Source organism: Gallus gallus, chromosome 2 (genome assembly GCF_016699485.2).
Source record: "Gallus gallus isolate bGalGal1 chromosome 2, bGalGal1.mat.broiler.GRCg7b, whole genome shotgun sequence".
NCBI lineage: Eukaryota > Metazoa > Chordata > Aves > Galliformes > Phasianidae > Gallus > Gallus gallus.
Genome location: NC_052533.1, coordinates 26,971,929 through 26,995,798, shown reverse-complemented (window position 1 = coordinate 26,995,798; position 23,870 = coordinate 26,971,929). Strand labels below are relative to the sequence as shown.

At 34.3% G+C, this 23,870-nt stretch overlaps 1 long non-coding RNA gene across 1 annotated transcript; it reads right to left on the bottom strand.

Annotated features, from left to right (window-relative positions):
* Nucleotides 1-1,057: 1,057 nt before the first annotated feature.
* LOC121109882 lies at nt 1,058-22,731 on the bottom strand. Its single transcript, XR_005857635.2, has 4 exons — nt 19,461-22,731; nt 15,153-15,295; nt 12,205-12,340; nt 1,058-10,322 (listed from the first exon to the last, which is right to left on the bottom strand). It is a non-coding gene; the product is annotated as an uncharacterized LOC121109882 (long non-coding RNA).
* Between the last annotated feature and the right edge of the window lie 1,139 nt (nt 22,732-23,870).

Here is a 23,870-nt window from a genome sequence, read left to right as displayed (position 1 = left end):
GGTATGAGAAAGAAAGTAAAAATGTATTCATGACACAGGAGATTCACAAGGTTTAGAAGGACAACTCAGTCTGTAAAAGAAGCTCAGAATTTTGGACGATTACTTAAGTTTTTTTCTGAAGAAATTTAAATCTCATTTTCAGAAAGAGCTCAAGCACAGAGAGACACCTAATTGAATTATTACTTCCTAATTCCCTCAGAAAGTTTTGAGCTGAAATTAAACTGTGGGTGACAGTTCAAATGTGTGATTTTCATTTTTTGATGTCTACAGTAATTTAATTAAATGATCATTACTGTGGTAGCTTCTCTTTCAAATGTTTAGAGAAATCTTACAGAGAGAAGTTGATGTTCACTAAGAAATTCCCTTAAAACAGCATAAGGAAAGAAAGCCAAATATGGCAAACAACCAGAATACTGACTTGCAAAAGGGTATCCACATTTGTTAGATTGCTGCAAAGTGTGTAAGGGACTAATGGAGAACATCAAGAAAAACATATGACAAGGTTGAGTGACATTCAACATTTGGGTGGCTAAAGAGCAAAGCTGTAAGAAAAACAAAGTGATTGCCCAGGGTGCAGAGATCCTGTCAACATGAAAACAAGTTAAAAAAACAATTCTACTCTTCAAATTCATATTGAGGACTGTGTCATCATGATGTAACTGAACTCCTGAAAATCAAATCAATCAATTAGTGCAGCACTTTGTGGAAGAGCAAAAAGCAGAAAATAGGAACTTGACAGACTGATCTACCTTTGCCCTGATGTTAACTTGTCAACATTTATAACCCCAGAAGGGTAAATCAGACAATTTATAAATTATTCTTAACAGTGGTGACAGCTGCTGCCCTTTTTCTCACAGTGCATGCAAAACTCACTGACTTGATTTCAGTATTACCATTATTACTCAGGGGAAAAAAAAAAAAAAAAAAAAGTCACCTAGAATCTTCAAGAGATAGATTAAAAAAAAAAAAAAAAAAAGAACTGTTTTAAATTCAGAAAATAAACAGCTAACACTTTGAAGTGCTGGGGTGGTTTCATTCCACCACCAGCAGACAAACAATGAACTGGTTATTGGAAAAGATAACACTGGACAGGAGCATGACCCCTCACTTCTGAGGTCCAGAACTGTCATTAGAACTGAAGAGAAATGACATCCAATGCAGTGAAATGATACCTTGAGCCTTCTGCAACATAGGAACTTCAAAAGACTGACAAAAACAGTAATAAACCACCTCTGCCATTCAAAGCGGGAACAGTGCTACCAACATCTCTGATTTGATACTGAAGTCATAGAATTATGGAATATCCCAAGCTGGAAGGGACCTACCAGGATTACTGAGTCCAATTCCAAGTCCTTTCTGGACTGCTCATTGAAAGAGAAATGAAACAAGGGAATATTTTCTTTGTTCTCTTTCCAGAACTCAGCAAATACTGAACAACAAAACTAACATTTTCACTTATTTTGATAAGACAAAATCCTTCAGTAACTTCTGATGAATTCTGAAGTGTAGAAAAGTCAAGAGTTAACTGGAAAAACCCTCAAACTCAGCTTGGTTCACTGTAGCGTGGCTAAAAGACGAAGCTGAGATTCTTAGTGTCTTTCAGTCTCATTGGCTGAGTGGGCTGAATCCTGAAAAGAGAGGAAGTCTATCAATTCCTGAGTAAGGCAGGGGGCTTTCAAAACCCTTCAGGTCTTTCAGGAGCTCACTATAATCTTCAATGGCTATAACACAAATCATTTTTTTTACAATTTTCTTGCTGCAAACTGCAGCTGTGCATTTTAAGGCTTTAGGCACCTCAGTCCAATGTGCAGATATATTATTCATTTTGGTGTGCTGCTGCGTCTGGTCAAGAACTCAGGTGAACAAAAGGTTTCCAGTTGGATATGTAGCATATGTAAAGGGTTTTGTTTTTTTGTAAATCTCAGATAAAGCACTGTGAATTAGATTAGTATATCTTTAGAGGTGAAAAGAACTAAAACAATTGAGAAAGAGAGAATGTCTAGGCATGTTAAAGAGCAATATAACTATGAAGCTCTAGAATATCACAATGTCTAAACAATTTGTTGAGGAGGCTGGTAATAAGCATGAAAAGAGACAAGAAATTTAGAAGGATATGCAGTGAAGATCGATATGGAAGACTAGCTGTCAAACTACAGAAGGTATTTTAAACTACTATTAGAAGATGCCTCAAACACTACTCAGAAGAGACAAAAAAAAAAAAAAAAAAGAGTGTCTGTAAGTACGTATGTGTGGACAGGACATTAGACAGCTCATTAGAGTAAGAAAGAGAATGGGTGGCATTTTATGTAAGATAAAGTGATTATTGATGCAGTTCTTTTGCTGCCCTTCTTACAGAAGACAAAGGTGAAAACTGTATTTGGAACCTGCATGTGAAATGTTAAATATTTATCCAAACAAATGAGAATTGCTAGTCCCGAAAATATACAGAATGTTGCATCTAGCATTAGTAAGCTGGTTCTTCATAACAAGCACAGTGCGATTTCTTAGTGGTAAATGTGACTGTTTTTACCTTTATTCCTTGTAACTCCTAATTAAATTCAGGTCTGTCTGAAGAAACTGGATGTAAAATACAGCAGTTGTCCCTCAATAGCTAGAAATAATATGCTTCCAGTTAATACGTTCCAATTAATAATATGCTTTCTCTAAAAAAAGTGAACTAGGAAAAGTAAATGCTTTTGCTCCCACAAAAGCGTCAAATGTTCTCATAGCACAGAACAAACACAAGAGGCAGCATGACCTGTTACCTGACAGGAATAGAACAAGCTAGATGGATTTGAATCCATGTAGAAAAGAGAGCTTTGCTGACTGGAACTGCTTGTATTTCAGTCTCCCATTCCAACTCACCACCTCACACTACCTTCCCACTGAAATGCCATGGTCTCCTTTCAGATGTAAGAAGTTATCTGAAAGCATATTTGGTAACAATTAACAAAAATGAACAATAACATTCTGGGTAGATGCAACATTCTAAAGAGTAACAACTGCAAATTCTTTAATTACTTACAATCAAAGGCAATCACATACAGCACATTCAGTAACATATTTTTCAGAATAAATAAGGGAACAAATACAACCAGATTCCTGGTATGGGATTGAGCAAATGAAAAGCTGATAGCAAATGTAATTCATTTTTTCAGTTGAAACACTAATTTATGATGTCTGGTATAATTAAGATTATGAAAACATAAAGATCTTTCATATACTTTACACATTTTCAGCCAAGCAGACCTGTGTCTTTATTAGCTGTGTTTTGTAAATGTTGAACATCAGTCCTTTCTTGTACCTTTTTTACTTTCACCAACTGCTGAAGTCTTCATTTACACTGCACGAATTATCCTTAGCAGCAGGTAGGAAGCAATCAGCAAGGTGTACTTGGCAATAGGTCTAATTTTCATTACAAGATGGAGAGAGCCAGGGGACATGACATTTGTCCAACATAGTACGGGAGGTCTCTATTAGGAAAATTGACTCTGGAGGACTGTAGTCTTGCTAATAAGACACTGAAAGAGGGAATGTGGAAGATAGGTGTTTTTTGTTTATTTGTTTGTTGTGTTTTTTTTTTTTAATTTGATGTTTTCCTTCCTCCCTTCCTCCCTTCTTTCTTTCTTTCTTTCTTTCTTTCTTTCTTTCTTTCTTTCTTTCTTTCTTTCTTTCTTTCTTTCTTTCTTTCTTTCTTTCTTTCTTTCTTTCTTTCTTTCTTTCTTTCTTTTTGCTTAATCATTAGAATAATAAAAATACAAAATTCAGAATTAATTTCAAAGCATTTTAAAATGCCAGGAAATGCATGTGATTGTCTTGCTCTTGATTACCTTGAGCTTATCAGACTGAAAAAAATTCACAGCAACTCAACAATGAAACTATCAGTGACAAACATGGAGGAAGAAAACATGAGGTTTTTTGGATGAAATAAAATCCTGGCTAATTGAATTATTTCACTCTAGTTAAATTTTTGAAGAAGTAATGATATAAAACATGGGCATGGGGACAACTGACAGATTTTTACCTACATTTTGATACTGAAATAAAACAAAAAAATTCAGAAACTGAATGCCCCAGGGTGTCCCCTGAAGTTGATTTAACCCCCCTAAAGTTCTTAATTATCCTTTAAAGATGATTGTCTCTCCTCTAGAGTCTCAATGGCTGGAATTTTCCTCATTATGTTCTATTATTTCTTGTTTCAGTTTGCCTTTGAATAATCACTCTGGTGCCTCCCTTCAGTGAGAAGGAATGTCGTACACTTTAAAGCATTAAGTGAATGTATTAGAGGGATTTTGTTTTCACTAGATCTGTAAATACAAAGAACTCTTTTAAACAAATGAATGCCTGGAAGGCTGTATTTTGTTTCCTCTTTAAATAATATATTTGATTGCTACTGGCCTTGGAACTAAGTTTCCTACTTTACCTTAAAGTTGGAATACAGATGCTTTGTTAACTTTCAGAGTACTAACACATCTTTTTACTCTTAATCAAGCAAAATTCCCGATATAGTCAATGCTATAAATTCAGATTTCAATATAGACTGCAGTTGCTGGTTCAAGGTGTTGAATTGTATGTACACCTTTAGAAATTATTATTTATGTATATCTTAAATATAATGCTCTCAAGGATATTAATATTCATGTATATTTACCTGAATAAAATCCCTGGAGTATAGGTGAGTAGATGTGGGGTGGGTTTTTTTTGTGGAGATGTAGAAATGGAACACCAGATTGATTGTCAGTGTGTCTGTACCACAACAGGGTATTGAACCCATGCCTTCTGAATGTTGGGTTAACATTTGGACAACAGGAGGAGTATGTGACTACTGTCAGTAAGTTATACTTCTAATTTAAAAAGGAAAATAAAAGATTAATCCTTGTCCCTTCACACAACATACATCTCTTTTAGAAGTGCAAGAGGACTTATACAGGCTTCTCAAAGAAATTCTTTCTTGAGACTTTTTAATGGGCCATGGAACTTCAGATCTCTTGAACTATAGGCACCTGACAGTTAACATAAATGTATGAAGAAAATGAGCACTGAATGGATAAGTTAAGCTGTTGCAAAGCTTTGTTTTCTAAGCACTTTTATTTAAAGTCTAAAAGATATAAAATGAAACAGATCTCAAACAATTGCATAAAGTTTTAATATTAGTTCATAAAAACTCAAATACTCTGATAAAAATCTTAGTGTGGCTGCTTATTCACTATAGTTTGAGACACCTGCAAAGCTGGGCTGAGGAAAGTGAAAAGAAAGAAAAAATATGGAAGAGTGGGACTGACAATGTTCTTCACAAAAAATCTCCAGTCAGAGAGAACTATCCTGAAGAGCTGACTCAGTCCAGAAACACTGATTAGGTCTTGATTTTAGAAAAAGAACACTCTCAATTCATTTCTTTTTTTTCTTCATATACTACAGGACAATGCATTTCACAAAGAGCACTTAATTACTCTTTTAATGTCTCTCAAATTCCATCTGAAGTCAACTATATGTTGCAGAAGTTCATGCTGTGAAATACTGGACAATTGAAAAAGGATACAGCTGTCAGATATACTGACTATATAGAGAGGTCAAGTTGTCATTTCACCTTGTTTTAATTGATTCCTTTATCCCTGTTTTCCTTTAATTATCTTTTACCACAATTAATCTTACTGCCTAAGTTTTCACATAGTTTTATTAGGGTCTACATTACAAAGATCAAACAAGAATGGAGCACAGTTACCATTCCTTTATCATCAGTCTGCTCGTATCTCCAAATTACATTAACTCATCATGATTTTATGGAATTACTTCAGCAGTATGAGTTATTATAGGATAAGACTTCTTGCCATATCCATACTCCAAAAGATTCCTTTACGTATTCCATAAATACAGTAAATATTTCACAATCTAACAGTTTCAGAAATCCCAATCATAAGTCTTGAAAATAAAGAAATTAAACATGATTATTGTGAAATTAACTGTCCATAGGCAAAGATTATATTATGGACCTTCAAAAGCTTCACTGACTGAGCTATGTTAAAGAGTCTCCAGCCCGACCTCAAATCCTCATTAGATAATAGAGAGTATGCATTATATTCTCTATTCTCTTTGTTGTGTTGCATGAAGAGAAAACAGAAAGAACAATGGTGTAAGTAAAAAAATAAGTTTATGAAATGAAGACTGGTAGTCTGAGCTTTTGAACTTATGATGTTTTTGTAGCACTGTATTAACTTTGGTGGGCTACACTTGAAATTATAGAAGTAATTCTACGAAATGAACCAATGGCAGAAATTGTAACAACAGCAAAACCCACTTTCAGTTCTATTTAATTTCCAAGAGAAAACCATTTCATTTTTCACTTCATGTCAACAGATTTAGGTTAAAAGCTCTTTTATATTCTTGAGTAAGTACAGCAAATGTTGCTCTTTGGTTTCATATTAGTTGTGATGTCCATCTCTACTGTAATATAGCTTGTGTTGTACCAGTTTAAGTATTGTCCCCACATGAAAAGGCAGAAAGGCAGTGAAATTATGTAAGCAAGTCTTTTCTGCAAACAAGCAGTGTCGGAACAAGGTGAAAGCAGCAAGTAAATCTATCCTGATCCTCTTCTGCTTTCTGAAACTTTCTCAAGTTCTGAGAGATACAAGAGAAATGCAATTAAAACAATTCACTAAGTGCTTTATATGCCACCTGGCATTCATTGAATACCTGCTGGTAAAAGTGAGGTTTTTTACTTGCAGATTTGCCCTGATAGATTGAGATTATAAAGTTTGTGAATGCTCCAGGAGCTACATTACACACATGAGGATAAATATAGATTCAATCAAATCAAATCAAATTTAACAATACAGGGTTAAAATATGAATTACTTTCAGGTTGTCCCAAGGATATTTTGTTTAACAGAACCTGGATAGTATATGAAGGCACTTTTGTTAAAAATGTAGAAAAGCTTATACTGGCTGATTCTACTACAACATTGTTTACTATACAAATTGCAAGCTCTTATAATTTTCAAAAGTTGTTTTTTGTCATAGTGTTGTTGTTTTTTAATCCAGAACTTATCAAACAGAGAAGCTTGTAGAATATTATCTTCATTAAATCTAATTGACATTTTTTGAGAGTTTTTTAGTATATATTTGTGGTGTGTTTGTGTATGACCTACTCCTATTTTTATAACAGCAGACTTACTGGCCAATTTCAGCAAATATGACAGAAGAGATCCCAAAGGTTTCATTTCGTGGGCTGAGGTAATCTGAGGTATTCATGCTCCTCAAATCCCTCTTCATCACTTGTAGTGTGGTCATTAGATTCTCAAGATGGTTATTTTGCCTTACTTATTTACTTTTGCTGAGTTCCACTGGTAACATAAGTTACTATTCATTTGGGAAAATAATAACCTTTTACTGGCCAGTACTGAAAATGCTGGAGGTTGGTGGCCCTGCCTGTGGCAGGGGAGTTGGAACGTAATGATCCTTAGGGCCCCTTCCAACCCACGCCATTCTATGATGCTAAAACACCCATTCCTCTCTAGAGTGAAGAGGAGGAAGAATAGAACAGAAATCATTTTCCTTTATTTCCTTTGTTTATGGATCTCCTTGTGAAGGAATCAGAAAGTACAAAACCAGGTGATACCTATGGCAAATTCTAAAGTAGCTGAGAGTGCAAGATTTGAACAAGTCCAATTATAACAGCTAATACAAGCAACTAATTATTACAGTACAGATTTATTATTACACTACAGAATTCTTTCTACTTAAATGCATCTTCTTCCTTCTGACTGTCTTCTTGTTTTTTGTTTTGTTTTGTTTTGTTGTTTTTCATTAATGTGATTATAGAGTGCAATTGAATGTCCTAACCATGTCAGGCTCTATTTGATTGTTTACTTGTTCAGTAGAGAGACATTTATAACTAGTTCCCACTCTGTTTACTAAAATTTGCCTCATCATTTTCATCAAAGAATTTGGAAGATCTGCTATGTGATGCATAACTGTATATCTTAAAACCAGGTAATCGGATGTTGTAAAACAGAAACACTCTCTAAATGCTGAAGTATATGTATAACTGACAGTGACTATTCATCTGGCCTTATATTTCAATGGTTATTGAATTGATTGAAATTCAGACATCAAACACAAGGCACAAGTCACCTTAAGAACAATGTAATTAAAGCTTAAAAGCTTTCTTGTATCAAGAAAAGGCAATTCAACCACACTAGTCAATTTTCATTGTTTTTACAGCCAGTTTCTTGCAGAGCTATGAGAGAAAAACTAAAAGTACAGATGATATCAGCAACACAGCTATGGTGAATGAAAGAGTATGCATGTAAAAGCATAAGAATTAGATATCTTGGTATACAGAAAATTTCATTATCTTTTTAGGATGATAAAAACAAGCATGATACGTAGACAGAAGTTGATACCATTCTGATACAGCTTTTTGACTTCATCTAAATACTTCCAAAATTTAAGAACTCAGGTCAGGCTGAAAATAATGGCAACAGGTACTTGGCATCATTGACAAGTGAGGATTGTTTGGAAAAAAAGTCAGAATTAGCTAAGTAAATTTCATAAACTAATTTATTTTATGTTAGTATTCTTCTGAACCAATTTAACTTGCTCAGTTTATAATGTCAGCCTTTACAATGTCAATAAAAATATAGTGTTATACTATAATGTTGGGCAGAGTTTCATTTCAGTAAATCAAAGAGATGCCACATTTTCATTTCAGCAAGTCATTCCTAGTACAAACAAGGTCATTATAAAGTCATTCTTTAAAGAGACTGACAGGAAGTATATCTAAAATGACCCTGTAAGGATTTCAACTAGCATGTAGTAAAGACACGGGTAGGGTCTAAAATGGAGTGAAGATGAAAAATGATACTTTATCTAGTAAAATAGTTCAAATCCACAACTGTCTCAGTTTCTAGTTCTTCAGTAGAGAATGTTAAATAAAAACTAAGCTAAAGACAAAGAATTATTGTTAACTCTCCCAGTAAAATGTTAAATGCTTTTATGTGGACCATGCCAATTACATCAAAAAGAAATGCAAAATAAATATTTTAAAGCTACAAGTTTCATTTAAACTTTAGGGAAAAAAAATGTTAAAAGTTTTTTTTTTCCTCTAATGAAATGAGCTCTTTACATATAAATTATATTGTAATAACAGAGCTCCCTGGTGGAAAAGAGTTCCTTCTCCTGCTGGCAAAAATTAAAATAATCACAGATGGCTAATGATCAAAAATACTGACTGACAGCTCTGAAGTACAAGGCATAGATAATATTCTCAGAGCTACAATTTATTTATACTTAGAACTGGCTGTAGGCACACACAAAATCTAGGTTTATAATGTCCTATTATAAAAGAAATCTTTTAATCACCACTGCAGTTTTTGCTGCCAGGGTTTTTCCTTAAGACTAAATTGATCTCCATAATAATTTCACCAATATACTTGTGTTTCAGTGAACCAGTTATTGAAAAGAAACGTTTATAATTAACTATATTTGTTCAACCCTTAAAGACATATTGACTCAATTCTTTTTATTTGCATTACACTAAAAATATATGTTTTCTTTGGAGGTCTTAGAAATACTGTATTATACTTCAGAACTGATTTACTGCAGAAGTCAGTAAGTGCAAAGAATGGGTCCCAAAACATTTTAGTTTCCTGTATTTCAATAATGGTGTAAAAAGTGTCCTGTCTTTTTGATAGTGTTCTAAAACTTACTGGGTCTCATTCCTATTTAAGTTAACTGAAATGCCTAATTGATTCCAACAGGAGCTAGATAAGTTTGTAGGCAATTCTTGTTGTCTTGGATGTTATTCGTTATCTTAAAGCTCCACCAAAAAGTGTGCTTAACATTTTGTAGAGCAGAAGCCTATCTCCAATTTCAAACAGTGTCAGTGTTGTAGTTTTACAATAGTTCTTACTTTTCAGTATGCATCCAACTTGCATCACCATATGTTTCTAAGAGAAAGTTTGACTTTCTGAAGTGTAATCTCCAGCTTTTCTAAACTAGAAGAAAAAATGGAGTGAGATTCCAGATCTATTGGAAATGTTTAGTAATAAGAACGCAAGTTTTAAATACAACAAAGCATTACCTTCGGATATTTGGAATATATTCATAGAACCATACAATGGCTTGGGTTGGAAGGGACGTCAGTCAAGTTCCACCTTCTCTGTCACAGACAGCTGCTGGATCAAGTACTAGATCAGTTTGCCCACGCACCCATGGAAACACAGTGTGACAGTAGGTCTGTAGAATCATTTCTTCTTCCTCTGTGTAGCTTTCAGCTACATATGAGAAGATGGCTCAGAAAAGACAAAGTTTCTTCATACTTCACTATTGATTTAAAAAAAAAAAAAAAGCAACCAAGAAACACATGTACACACAAAAAGGGGGAGAGAGAGAAGAAGAACTTACTTTTGGAAAAGCTACATAAAATTACACGTTACTGGACAAAGAGAATTAATGACGAAGCAATCTTCAACATTTAAAACAGCAGGAAAACTGATAGTCAGAACTTGTACTTGCTTAGCTTTTGCAGTTCATCTCCATAAGCACCCAAACTTTCATCATCAGATTACAGAACTTGCAGAAGTAATTGCATAATAAACCTTTTGATTTTAGATTAACCATGAATTTTAAAGTCCAGCTATTGACTTCGGTGCTGACAGCCAGTAGCTCTTCTGACATGGTGCGTAGTCTCAGATGGTAATATTAGTTCACGTTCTTTTTATTCAGATGTCTGACTGGACCTCTGCTATATGAGCAGAAAGCTCTGGATGTAAGGAGAATCATTTATCAACACAGCTGCTGTTATGCCAGGATAATGTAAATTTTACAATAACAGGCATGGAGCTGGAGTGATAATTAATGCAGGAACATTTCCCAATGTAGACAGTGCTACTGTAGATGAATTGAGATTCATTTTAAGCAGGAATAGTTTCAGCAAATAACTTATATTATTTCCTCCAAACACAAGTACAATTTATAAGTTACAGACAGTCTGTGATTTACTGGCATTCCAGCAGTCACAAAGCATTCATCTGCTACCTAGCTCGATACTGACATCCTACAGCAAAAGTTGGTATACTAAACAAGATTATGCAACTTAATTATCCTTAAAAAAAAAAAAGTTTTTTTCTTTCTTTCTTTTTTCTTTCTTTTTTTCCTCTCTCTCTTTTTTTTTTTCCTCCCTTCTTTTTATAAAAGACATGTTAGGACTTACTTACAGGGCTTCACAAAACTGCACTTTTAAAGAGTGTATATTCATTCTACCATTTTTGAATTTCAGTTACAGTCAAGTGAAATATCAAAAGTAAATTATTTCACTGAACTGAACAACAATAAACCAAAATTAGTAAAATTATTAAAAGCATGCCTGAGGCAACAGAAACTTTGGTGTTAATTTCCATTTCTTTCAAGTGCATTTGATGAATGATGTGACAAAAGAATCCTAATTAAAGTCAAAATCCTGAATACTAAATAAATTAGAAGTGCCACTACATTCATCTTCTACAATGATAATACTGCCTCTTCTGCTTTTTCTCTGTGCCCCTTTGCTTGCATATGTGGCAGTAATTCAGCAAAGGGCACTACCACCACGGACAAGGGAATGGATACTGTTCCCCCAGAATAGAGAGATAATAGGACAGACTGCTCTGTTTCTCTTCACCACTTTCAATTTACACATAGAAAGCCTACCTAGAACATTCAAAGTGGTTTTAGGAATTTCTTTTTCCTCTCATGACTTAAAACTCGATGAGCAGCACTGCAGTCTCTACTGCTCAGTAGCCCTTTACAAGTTGCTATGTTTATGGTCATTAATTTTTTATTTCTTTTAATACTGGAGAATCATTAAGTACATATATACTTGGGATAATATATAATCCTAATGGGCTGGGAAGGCAACACTGAAGGGATGAAATTCTATGGCTTGTGTCACACAAGCCAGGCAAGACAATCATAAATGGCCTTAAAATCTATGAATCTTTCAAGGAGCTGCCCGATTCAATAAGCAGACTGGAACATGAATTATGACTCCCAGGAGACATCCTTCCCCTGCTACCCTTCTGTTCCAGAGAGTAACTCTGAAATACTTTAGGAGATGTTTATATCCCCAGTGTGTCCAAGCAGTAGGCTCATCTTTTTCCATTTTCATTCTACTACTGTTTTCCCCTCAAATACACTAAAAATCTGCCAATGCAAACAAAACTAGTACCTTGGTGTCTCTAGCTGCCATGTGTAATAAGGCCTGTGACAAGGTCAGTCCTAAGAACAGACTGTAGTCTACCAAGAATTCAAAGGCAGCTATGGAGTCCAATCTTCCAACTTTGACAGAGGCTAATAATGGGAGCCTATTAAAGAAAGTGTGAGGACAAGACAAGCATATAATACTTCTCCAAATAATTCTCACATACCACATCAATTTAGATTCTGATGTGAAGTTCATGTCTTATAAATAGCTCATGATGTACTGCATATATGCAGAACACTCATAACTTCTCTGAATTTATAGAATATCCCGCCATTACAGTAACACAAGCCACAAACCCAAGGTGTTATCTTTTACCTTATCACAATGATACCCCACTTCCTGACTCTTTTAAAATATATGTTTTTTTGTATTTTCTAAGTGACAGAAGAACCAGAACTTCTATCTTCAAATCTTCAAAATGGATCTATGAAATTATTTTTTTCAGAGGAAATGAAAGAATCATATTAATGAAAATGACAAATTATTTGCTTATATCTTGTTTGATATATTTTAAGACCTGATTTGACTCCTAATCTAGCTAGTGAATTCTAATAGGCTACATTTTTTAGAAATTACTGCAAGTAAAAATGCAGCTTGTGTACACCCAGAACATAATTTCTACAACTCTTGCCAGCAGATGAATTTTGTATCCCTAATTTTGTCCTGCGAATTTTGAATTGGTCTTTTAGAAAGGGTATTTCTTGATCCTAACTTTACTAGTGATCATTTCGTTGATCATAGTGTGTGAGACTAATTATCTTCTAGAGGTAGGTATGCATATATATAATTAATTTCATAAGAGAAATGTACTGAAACTCATTGTTTTGAATAGAAGTTATTTATTCAAGTGCCCGTATTGCATATGGAAAACTGAATATCTTTAGCACTAGTTCTTGAACTTATACATCATGTTTAGATTCTAACAGTGAGATATTTTCTTTCAATTTCACTCAAGAAAATGAAAATTTGCAACACATTTCTAGTATTGTACAGGGAGAGAAGAATTTATCTTCATGCTTCTCTCTCACACAAATACCCCATGATACAGGCATATGATCTACATTTTCTTGTAGATTTCATTTTCTTTACATTTTCTTCTACATTTTCATTTTCTTTACATTTTCTTCTACATCTTCATTTTCATGCTTAAAAAAATTCTTAAGTTTGCCAGTCATCAGGCTTGCATATTTTTCTTTCTTTTTTGAATGTGTATTTGTGTTATATGGAACTTTTTACTGAAGAACAAGGTAAGCAGGAGCGGTTTCAAGATGAGTGATCCAGCCTTCAGAATTTAGTAGTTTAGGTATCTACTTTGTAACAAAAGGTGAGCAGAAGCAAGGACTTGTGAAAACAAACACAGTAGAAGATGTTGGAAATTTAACCTACCATTTTCATACAGTGTCCCAAAGAATACTATATATTTTAGCAAAGGCCCCTGCAAGATTTTATTTCTTAGGACTAGAGTGGGTTGCATTTGGTCTCCATCATCACTTTGACTTAATTATCACTGACCTTGATACATTCTGTCACTGTCTGCTGTGATCCCTCAGGATTAAGTGCACAAAGGTTATTGACTTATATACATGTATATGAATTGTCATCTCTGGATTCTTAATAATTGATTGTCAAAGCACTTTTGCACAATGCACCTTGCCTTCTTGGCAGAACAAGTGCCAATGTTCAGCTGCTTTTCTTTGGACCATGTGAGTGTCAACAAGCGTGATAAAGCGTAAAAGCACAAGCTTGTCAGTAATGACCCAGTTGGTGGTACTCCGAACTCTTGGATAAAAAATTTAGAGAAAACCTTTTCAAGTTTTTTACTGCTTTTTTGTGTGTGTTCATTTTTATTGCTTCATAGCATGAGGCATGGCCATTAGGAGAAAGCTAGATTTGGTTAGTGATTTTCAAAGGAAATTATCTCCCTGAAAAGCTAGAAAAGTAAAAGATAGTCTTGTCAGTATTTTCAAAACACATAAATGATCCGAAATAATTTGTAAAATTCCTGATTTTAACTGCTAGGTTTTTCCAAGCTGGTAGTTTCACTAAGAACTCAGGTAGAAACTAATTATATTAATCATGTTCTAGTTATTTTTATTTATAAATTAATTAATAGATAATAAATTAGACCAAAAATTCAATGATCTACAACATTTTTTTTTCTCTGGGAAAGAGCAGATTACATGCAACTAGTGGCCATGCAAGTCAATCAAGTTTAGAAAGTGAGGTTAACTGAATGACAACTTGAAAAATTCCTTGCGTATATCAGAAAGGTTACAATAGGTTGATTAAGATAGTTATTTTTTTGTTTGTTTGTTTGTTTTGATTTGTTTTGTTTTCCAGGTGTTTCAAACCTTTGAAACATAGCAAGGAACCTTTATGTTGTCAGTGTATCTTGCAGTTATAGTGTACTGACCATAAAAGAAATCTGTAACATACTGGACAGAGTGAACTGCTCCTGTTGTGTAATGTTTCCCTATTCCTCTGCAGGCTTATAGTATCTTAACACCACACAAGGAGAAATTTGGATCTTTTATCAACTACTTCAACAAAGCAATCCATTTAAATAATGTGTTTGGAACTGTAGTCTATGGAGATAATCAGTAGCTTATTAACCTTAATCATAACAACACGTTAACACTATCTGGTTTCATGTTGACTAATTTGCAGAACAATGGGGAAGAGCACACAGCTCTTAAGACTGTTCCTAGTTCTTGGCACTGCATAAATACAGTGACCCTCACTTGAAATGTCAGAGACTTAAAAAAGCTATATCATATGATAAAGGAAGAGAGTAGAGAAAAGAGAATCATGTAATCAGAGAGTTAGTTAAAAAGTAAACACTTGTTAAACCTCTGGACAAAGTGAGATCGTCATCAAATAGAAACCTAGAGCACAGAATAAAGGTCAGTTACCTTTTATCATGTTTGTGCAGCTTCAGTTAAACTAACAAGCAGCAGCATGTGCTTAAGGTCATAGTTAAGCACTTTTGCCTTGATAAATGTGCTCTGTATTCAGTGCCTCCCTTTCAAGAGCATGGTCATATTGGAACTCTGATCTACAAGAAAACAGCAGACATCAGAAAAGGAAGCAATTTACTTGGGAACAGAAATGAAGTTACATCTTCACTCATTCATTTCAGATGGTAGCAGGAAATAATAAGTCTGATAATAAAATAACAACAAATCAAAACTACAAAAATGCAGTGGATAAGTCTCAAAAATAAAATACTTTAATTTTGGGAAATAAAAGGGCAGAACCTATTGCATCCTTTTTAGTTCCATGAAAAATAAATAGGAAAAATACTAATTTTTGAGAAGATTTTAAAAATTCTTGAAGATAGTAGCTGGCCAGCTTAGGAGAGAAGTAGTAAGCAAGATATATTAAAAAACAAACAAACAAAAATGTTCTCACTGAAACTTTTGATAAAATTATTTCTTCCACAAAACACAAAACTGGAAAAAAATAGTTAAAGAAAAACTGCAATATATACCTGAATAATATTCCAAGAGAAAAGAATGAAGTTTTACATTCTATATTTTGAAAATAATTTTGCTAAAACTGCTTAAATGTAAAATTCAGGTGATGATACCTAAACATTTATAATTAGAACCAGTTCTGCTACATCAAGTTACAGAAAACCTAACTTCTATGCCTTTTAACTGAATTGTACCATTATATAATGTGGCTTTAAGTGTATACTGCAGCAAAAATAGTCATTCAGTTACAGGAAGAAATGCCTTCATTGTATGATTTACACATCATGGAAAAAAATTTCAAATTTCAATTGGCCAGAGTGTTTACACAGGATAGGATTCTGCTATTGGGAAAACTTTTTTTTTTTTTTAATGATGCCTGGTTGTAACTATTTATGTGAGAGAATAGTAACAATATGTTTATGTTTTGACAAGAGTTCAAAAACAGTTTGCTGCAAATCACAGTTGAAAGGAGAATGCAGAAAACTGTCATAATGCTGCTGCAGCTATGAGGATCTAAAAACAAAGGTGATTAGATCTCATTTGCAATAGATCAACCAGTCAACTTGAAAAAAAGTAAAATTAGAAAAACACTGAGGACCAACTTTTCAGGTGTCAAATAGAAGTGAGAAAGTGCAATGTGTTATAAAAATATTATTAAAAATGCAAGAAGCATTAATACGTCCTTCATAACACAGGTTTCATAACATACAGGAAAATTTCTTAAAATATTAAATTTGTTCAAAATTGCAGTACATGTTCTGGTATTAAAGGAGCTGAAAGTAATATAGAGAATATTTCACCAAAAAATTTACTTTAACTGATTTTGTAATGGAAGATTTAAAGGAGGAAGGAGAAAAATAGCATAAGAGTGGTAAGCAGCATACAATCAAACTGGGAACGGTAACTGAGATTGACAGGGAAGGACAAATCTCAGGATGCTGTTCGAATAATGCTAAAGCCAAAATGAAGCTTAAGCCAACTGTCCTTGACAGAAAAACAATAACATTTTGGAGAAAGAATTACTTCAGCAAGACCTTATTATTTCAAAAATACAGATTCAGAATTCTCAAGATGAAATTATTGCCATTTTGTTGCATGTCTGGTACAGCTAAAAAGGGCACTACAAAGCAAAACTTCTCCACATTATCCTGATAGCTTCAAGTTTCTCTGACTCAGTAACAGTGTTTTTCTCCTGTATGTCATGGCCCTATCAATCTTAGGACACATTTGTGACATTGTAGTAGCCTATCTGATAAAGCTATGTGATGATGCAGGTTCTAAATCTGCTAGGATCTAAACAGGAAAAATAAATAGTGATGCATGTGGGACACTGAATATGATTTAGGCAGAAATGTTTCACAGATACTATACATAAGTCAATGATCGCACAAGAAATATTAGCTCATGCAAAAAAAAAAAAAAAACTTGCAGAGCTAGGTCTCTGGAAGCGGCTATTTGTCTACAGTTACGTATTTATATCTTCAAATTGTTTCATGATACTGCTCATAAATAAGCAAAGGTTCACATTATCAAAAACTGTATCTTCATTTTACAGCAGTGATGAAATTTGCAACTCGTTTTGTAAGGCTGAACAATTTGAATATTACTGAAACTAATTGTGCTGTGAACAGATTCCACCGTTAGTGTATGTCTGCTGGTCTGATCTGAAATAATGTAGAAAATGCATCTGATTATGCATTACTCTGGGCAAATATTGCCCATAAACTTAAGCAACTAAGATTTTATCTAAACAGGAAGCACTGAGTGTAAAAACTGGAATTATCTTTCTGGATGCTATTTGGTATCTAATGCTGATTTCATCTCCTATACTACTTGCCTGAATCTTAGTTCTTTGCCATACATTTTGCTTATGTAGTTGAGCAATATCAGCTTTGATAAAATTTTAACATGACTTCACTAAATAAAGAAATCATGTTTTTATTCAGTGTTTATGCTGTTATCTTAAATATCAGGCACACTGCCAGGTAGTGACAAGACCAACTACACTTTGGCTTAGCTTAAACATAAAAATTAGAAGGTGTTGATTTTATTACCACTCTGGCAATGTATTTGAACGGATATTAATGAGTATTAATGTCATGCTTACTCAAAAGAATTCCTGGTGTCAGAGTGTTATTTTATCTGCTTTAAAAAATTACCAGTATGGAGCAGAACAGAGCTATGTATCTTGATAAGCATTCTGTATCCTGTTAGCCAAGGACTGAATACAAATGAAAAGTCTACCTACTGTACTCAAAGATCTTATGTTGCATTTTTTAAATCTGATGACAAAAATAACCAAATTTCAATGGAAATTTTCAAGATTATCCAGAAAGTTGCACTATTTAGCTGAAGAATTTTTCAGTTGTTAAGACAAATATTTCTTGAGAATTTATTTGGATTATTTTAAGAAATCCCAAGTAGTCCAAACAATTAATTGGACAAAAATCACTTTGAAACTATGTTTTCTTTTACAGAATGCTTCATTTTTTTTTTCCTTAACAATTTTTTTCAGTCCCCTAGGAGAGTGAATTCAACAAGGAATTAGATGAGAATGGAAGCTTCTGCTTCAGAAAAGAGAACGGCAGCTAGACAACAGAAAACAGATGCCAATTATCTGCCAGTGTCTGCTATAGAACAAAACATTTTATGACATTTACTTTGCCTTAGCAAAGCTGCAGTTGATGTCAGAGAAGCACCAGTCAGCAGGTTCTGAAAGCAGGCTCTCCACAGCCCAGGATCTCAAATCATTTCTTACACTTTTCTAAAGATGACAGGATGAAAATATTACTTTCTATAGCGTAGCAACAAAGTTAGATGTATTAGCACAGTCTTGAGTAATGCTGTCTTACACTGTGAGACAGACTCACTTAATAGACTAAGTGAAAATAGAATTTGTGCTGCTTAGACTTAGGAGCCGCAAAATGGGATTTCTTTTGTCACACATTGAACAGGGAAGAATTCAAGCTGCGCAACAGAGAATAAAACCAGTTTTTTGCCACTGTATTATCAATCTTTATTTGGCCTGAGTAGCTATCTGTAAAGTGGACTAGTCTGCTTCTGTTATCCAAAGAAAAAATACAGGTGTTAGTGTAACTACTTCAAGGTTAACTTAGCAGTAATTATTGAAAAAAATGTTAAGACAGACAGGCAGCAAACAATTCTCTGAGTCTGCGCTTACACTCAAAATGTTTAATGTCATTTGAAGGTAACTCTGTAACATTTTTATGTAGCAAATATTTTAGATGATTACACTGGCAAAACATGGCCTACTGCTTATGATAAAACTATCCGCATGAACTACACAGACAAAATGTTCTCTGGAGGTGGAAATTATACAGATATTAGGGAACTATGCCAATCAAAACTTTGTAGCAACTAACTGACTAGATCTTAGGTTAAGAGCAAAGGATAGCTACCCAAATCGCTGTACCTTGAAGAGCAGTGCTGGCAATGGGAGGTAATATAGTTCAACAAATTTGGTTCAGAGGTGTATATACTAAGGGGAATACTACATGTAAATACATGAGAATTAATGAGAAAAACGACTGTATTTATTTATATCCAATTTTTAAAGAAATCATATGCCATATTGCTTCAGTTTCTTGTGGGGAATGTCTACTTTCCATTAAAAAAAAAAAATTACAATATCACGTACTTTTAAACTGAAGAATTCATTGTAATAGTGAATGTGGTGAAGTTCAGACATTATTCAATGAGGACAAGCATTTACATACAACTTACCAAACACTGTATTTCACACTAGTCTTCATATACCTGATTCATAAAAGACATCTTTTGAGGCATGTCTGATCGCATCTGTCTTTAGTTCAACAATCTTTTGCAATCTTTTACCTACTACAGATCCATCAGTGACTATCACCTGCGTGTACAGGTTCAGCTCATTCTCCTCTTTCCACTCTTCATTCTAGAATTTTAATGACTTCAAAGTACTATGACATCCCAACTACATCATGCCCCAATCACCTCTCCAGCAGAGTACCTGGTGACAAGAATAAATCACCGAGTCATATTCAAAATACTATTAACACAAAGGTCTTGGTGCTCAGTGTAAGCACATTAACAGTTTTGGGGACAGTGTTTCAGAGAAGTCAAGTAGAGATAACTCCCTATCAGGTTTTAGCACAGCTTTCTGGGGGTCAATTTACATTATAAAGTAAGTCACGACACAGAGAACCAGATAGAACTGACAAAAGCAGCTCCAGGGTTACATTATTTCAGCACAATGTCGAAACCTATTAGTTGTTATTTCACAGGTAATTCACTATTGTTTTTATTTATGTTGTGACTGAATGTTCCAATGTATATTTTTTAAAAAATGATAGACATTTTTATTAATATTTAACAAAAATAGATATGATAATCTCAATAATATTGACTTTTTTTCAAATAAAAAGGAAAAACATTCTACTAAGCATGTGGAGCTAGGGCTTCACTAAGAATAGAAGTTTTTTCTTGTATAAAAAAAAGTACACTTTCTCTCCAACTAGTCAGGAATTCTGATTATAAGGAATCGCTCTGTCAATTACTACATTTCTCACAGACTTAAAGAGGTGGCTGAGCAGTGAAAAAGAACCAAGACTGAGCTCATCCTCCCTGGATGATGAGCCAGCATGTAGAAGAACAGGGGCTGAAGGCTTGAGGAAGATTTAACAATGTCACAAGGAACGTTCTGTATTTCTGTGGCCCAATAGAGCATTTTTTTCTCCTGTGAAAAGTTCCACAGATTTCAGGTGAATTGTTCTGCAGAATTAAGCCACTGATGATTAATAAGTGTTTGAAAACAAGTCCAAAGCCAGAGTCTTATTTTAAGTCTCAAAGACAGGTAGTTTCTATCTAACCTAATAGATCAGAACCTTGACTTGCTCATTAGCTGAGAACCTCTGCCCTCCTTATTAGGCCCAATTCTCTCAGATGAACCGTCAGTTAGAAGCTGCTACAGTTGTACACAGGTAAAATTCCATGTCATTAATGAACCTGAGTGTTTAATGATGGATGCATCAAGTTTACCCAACTTCTTAAAAGGTCTTTTCTCAAATATAATAATGTCTGTGACACCAAGGATCATTTGCAGAAAAGGCTGGTACTTCCCAATCCATCAAAACATCAGCTTTATGTAGTTATGTGATGAATTTGTGACAGAGTTTGTACTGGTTTCTTAAACAGTGGTTAGGACTGCTACTACTAATGCTGATAAGCAAGTAATTCAGCTTCACTGATATCAATAGGAGCTTTAAGTAAATAAGGTCCACAAAGATTTTAGAGTTCAGAGCATTAGCTGCAATACGCAGCTTTCACACAATAAATGTTACATTTGATTTAGAAGCTTTATTTCTTCAAGTAAAAGTTAATAAGCCAGGAATGTTTTAACTCATGAACATCTACGAGTAACATTTTTATTTTTGTCTATTATGAGCAGATGCAAAATCAAGCTTTATAGTGGAAAAAGGAAGTTCTTGACTGAAGTAACATAAGCTATATTTGACACTTGATTTTAGCATATTTTATGGCCAATTTTAACTGAACTGCCATATTCTCTCTGATAGAAAAGATGTTTAGTGGAACTGAAACTGTCAAATTACATAGCACCCTCTATAAGGCAAACGGAAGAGGAAAGAAACATTCTTGTAGTGGACTGGCAGATATTAATTTTGAAAATCTTTTGCATAAAGATGTACTGAACCCCACTCAAAGAGTAATGTAGAGTTGTCATGTCTTATTGCTGTTACAGCTACAAATTTCTGACTTCCTTCAACCTTCGGTGTTAGTGTGAAGGATTTTGCTGTCTACAAGTAGTGATGTCATATGAAAAAGCTGAGAAAATTAAATCCAAAAGGGCAAGTTTTGTTCTCTAACAACATTATTTAAACATGCCTAAATTACAGTAAATTCAGGATAACAATAAACAGGTGATCTCAATGCACAAAAAAAACCAAACAAACCAAAAAAAAAAAAAAAACAACCACTTTTTCTCTTTTTTTTAAACAGGACAGGGTACACATAGAAGTTTTGCAGGAAACTACATGAAGTTGCATACCAGTGGAGTGCAACACACTCATATATCAGCAGCTCTACATATAGCCTAGCTCCTTAACTCAGGGTGCCAATGACACTTCAGCCATGCCACCTTGCTCACAAGTGATTAACTTTCTGATCTGCACGATTGACCATGGAAGTAGCCAGAGATGGCCAGTATTTCAGCCACCACAGCTGAATAACACATCAATAACTCACCCATCTGTTTAAGACAGCACCTTACTAGAATTCTAAAATGAGAGATTCCAGAGAAGTTGAGTGCCACCTTAGACAGAATAGCAGTTTTGATACTTCCCATTATGGTGGCAGATATGACAGAAGAGAGAGAGAATAGCATTACAGACCTACATTTAAGTATTTTAAAACTGTTTCACTGCTCTAGGTCAGGCAACAGAGTGGGTGGGAATCTTGTGTACTGAGTGACATATTGTCATGCACCAAGTTATATCAAAGACAACTTTTCTCAGTTATCATAAAGAAAGAATACTTTTGGCCTTAGGCCAGCCATCATTTTTGCCCAAAGTGTATTTGCTGGTTTAACAAGTTTAACATGAGTATATAGCTCCACAGCATAGGACTGAACAGTCTGCTTTCTGAGAAACACCATTCTCATTCAAAAAACGTTTAGTTAAGATAGTAGATTTCTAATGGAGCACCTGTATAAAGAACCCATATCACCACCATACCATACCACCAACCCATATCACCAAATACCATATCATCACTCTTCTTCTTGCAAAAGGCTAAATTACTTGGTTCACCTAGCTTGAGTTTGGTAAAGCCTGGGTGCTTCAAGTTCATTGAGAGACAGCACCTCAGTAGAGCTGACAATGAAGCAAGAGCTAGCAATTTTCACCTGAGTGGCTTGTTTTTTCCTCTCAAAGGTAAAATGCTGCCTCAAAGAAGCTCTCTCCAAGTTCTTTATGTATCTACTTGTCTTTTTGCAATGTCTAATCACTTGTTCACCTAGTATTTTGAACTCACTAATACCTAGAGTTGCCCTCAAATCAGGGCAACTTGATTTTCAAGTTCAAAAACTTGATTTTCTGAAAGCAGCTTGTAAAAGCAGTAGTTTCCAGTGCTCCTCAATCTATTCTGAAGTTAGCAGTGACAATCTGTACTAGGGAGATGTTCACCTTCTATGTATATTCAGAGGGAGCAGGAGATTTTTCTGCTTACACGCAGCATTATGCTGACTGGCAGCAACTTTCCTCCTCATAGAGCAAAGGACTGCTTTGAAATTATTCCCTGTCTTTGCCATTCTTGTTTTTTGTTTTTCTTTGATTATTAAAAAAAAAATGTTTCCTATATTGACACTTTTGTGTAGAAATGTTTCCAGCTCACAAAAACATACATTTTAATATGAAAAAAAAATCTTTCTTTTCAGCGTAGTCCATCTTCCTGCTTATGTTGTTCAGTTTTATCCTGATCATTATTAATCTTTGTCCAAAGAAGAATATTCTTGGCCAATTTTTCATAGCATCTCCATCTACACTGAAATTTGCTTTCACAGAATCTACCATTCTTTTCCATCATTCTTTCTTTCTTCAGATATCTAAAAATAACCTTGTTTCACCAGGCTTCTTGGACTACAGTTTGGCAGCTGTTATGTTTCTGATTTCTAGATTCTCATAAAAAAGTGAAAAATGCCTATATTTCACATTTATCTTCCAGCGTGAAATTTCTCCTTTAATAAAACAAAGAAAGAAAGAAAGAAAAAAAAGACATTATTTACAGTATGCATTTGCCATGAATAAGCACAAGTGATTGCAATCATGGATTAAACATGCTTCTACATTCCCAGTGTTGAAAATTACAGGAGCAGAGGAATACTTTGTTTATGGTGCTTACTCTGGTATAAATATGCAGCCTTTTCCAAAACACCTCTTAATGATAGGACAGCATCATTATTTTGGCATCGTTCATGACAAAGAAGTTCCATGTGAAGAAGGGGGAAAACAAAGCTTCAGTGGATAGGAATCTGTAAGAGCAATTTCCTTTTAACTTTCCCAGTTGACTATTTGTGTTTGCTGATTTGGGGAGATATGCTACAGTTGCTCCCTCATCTCATCAAACATGGCAATGAACAGTTTTCTT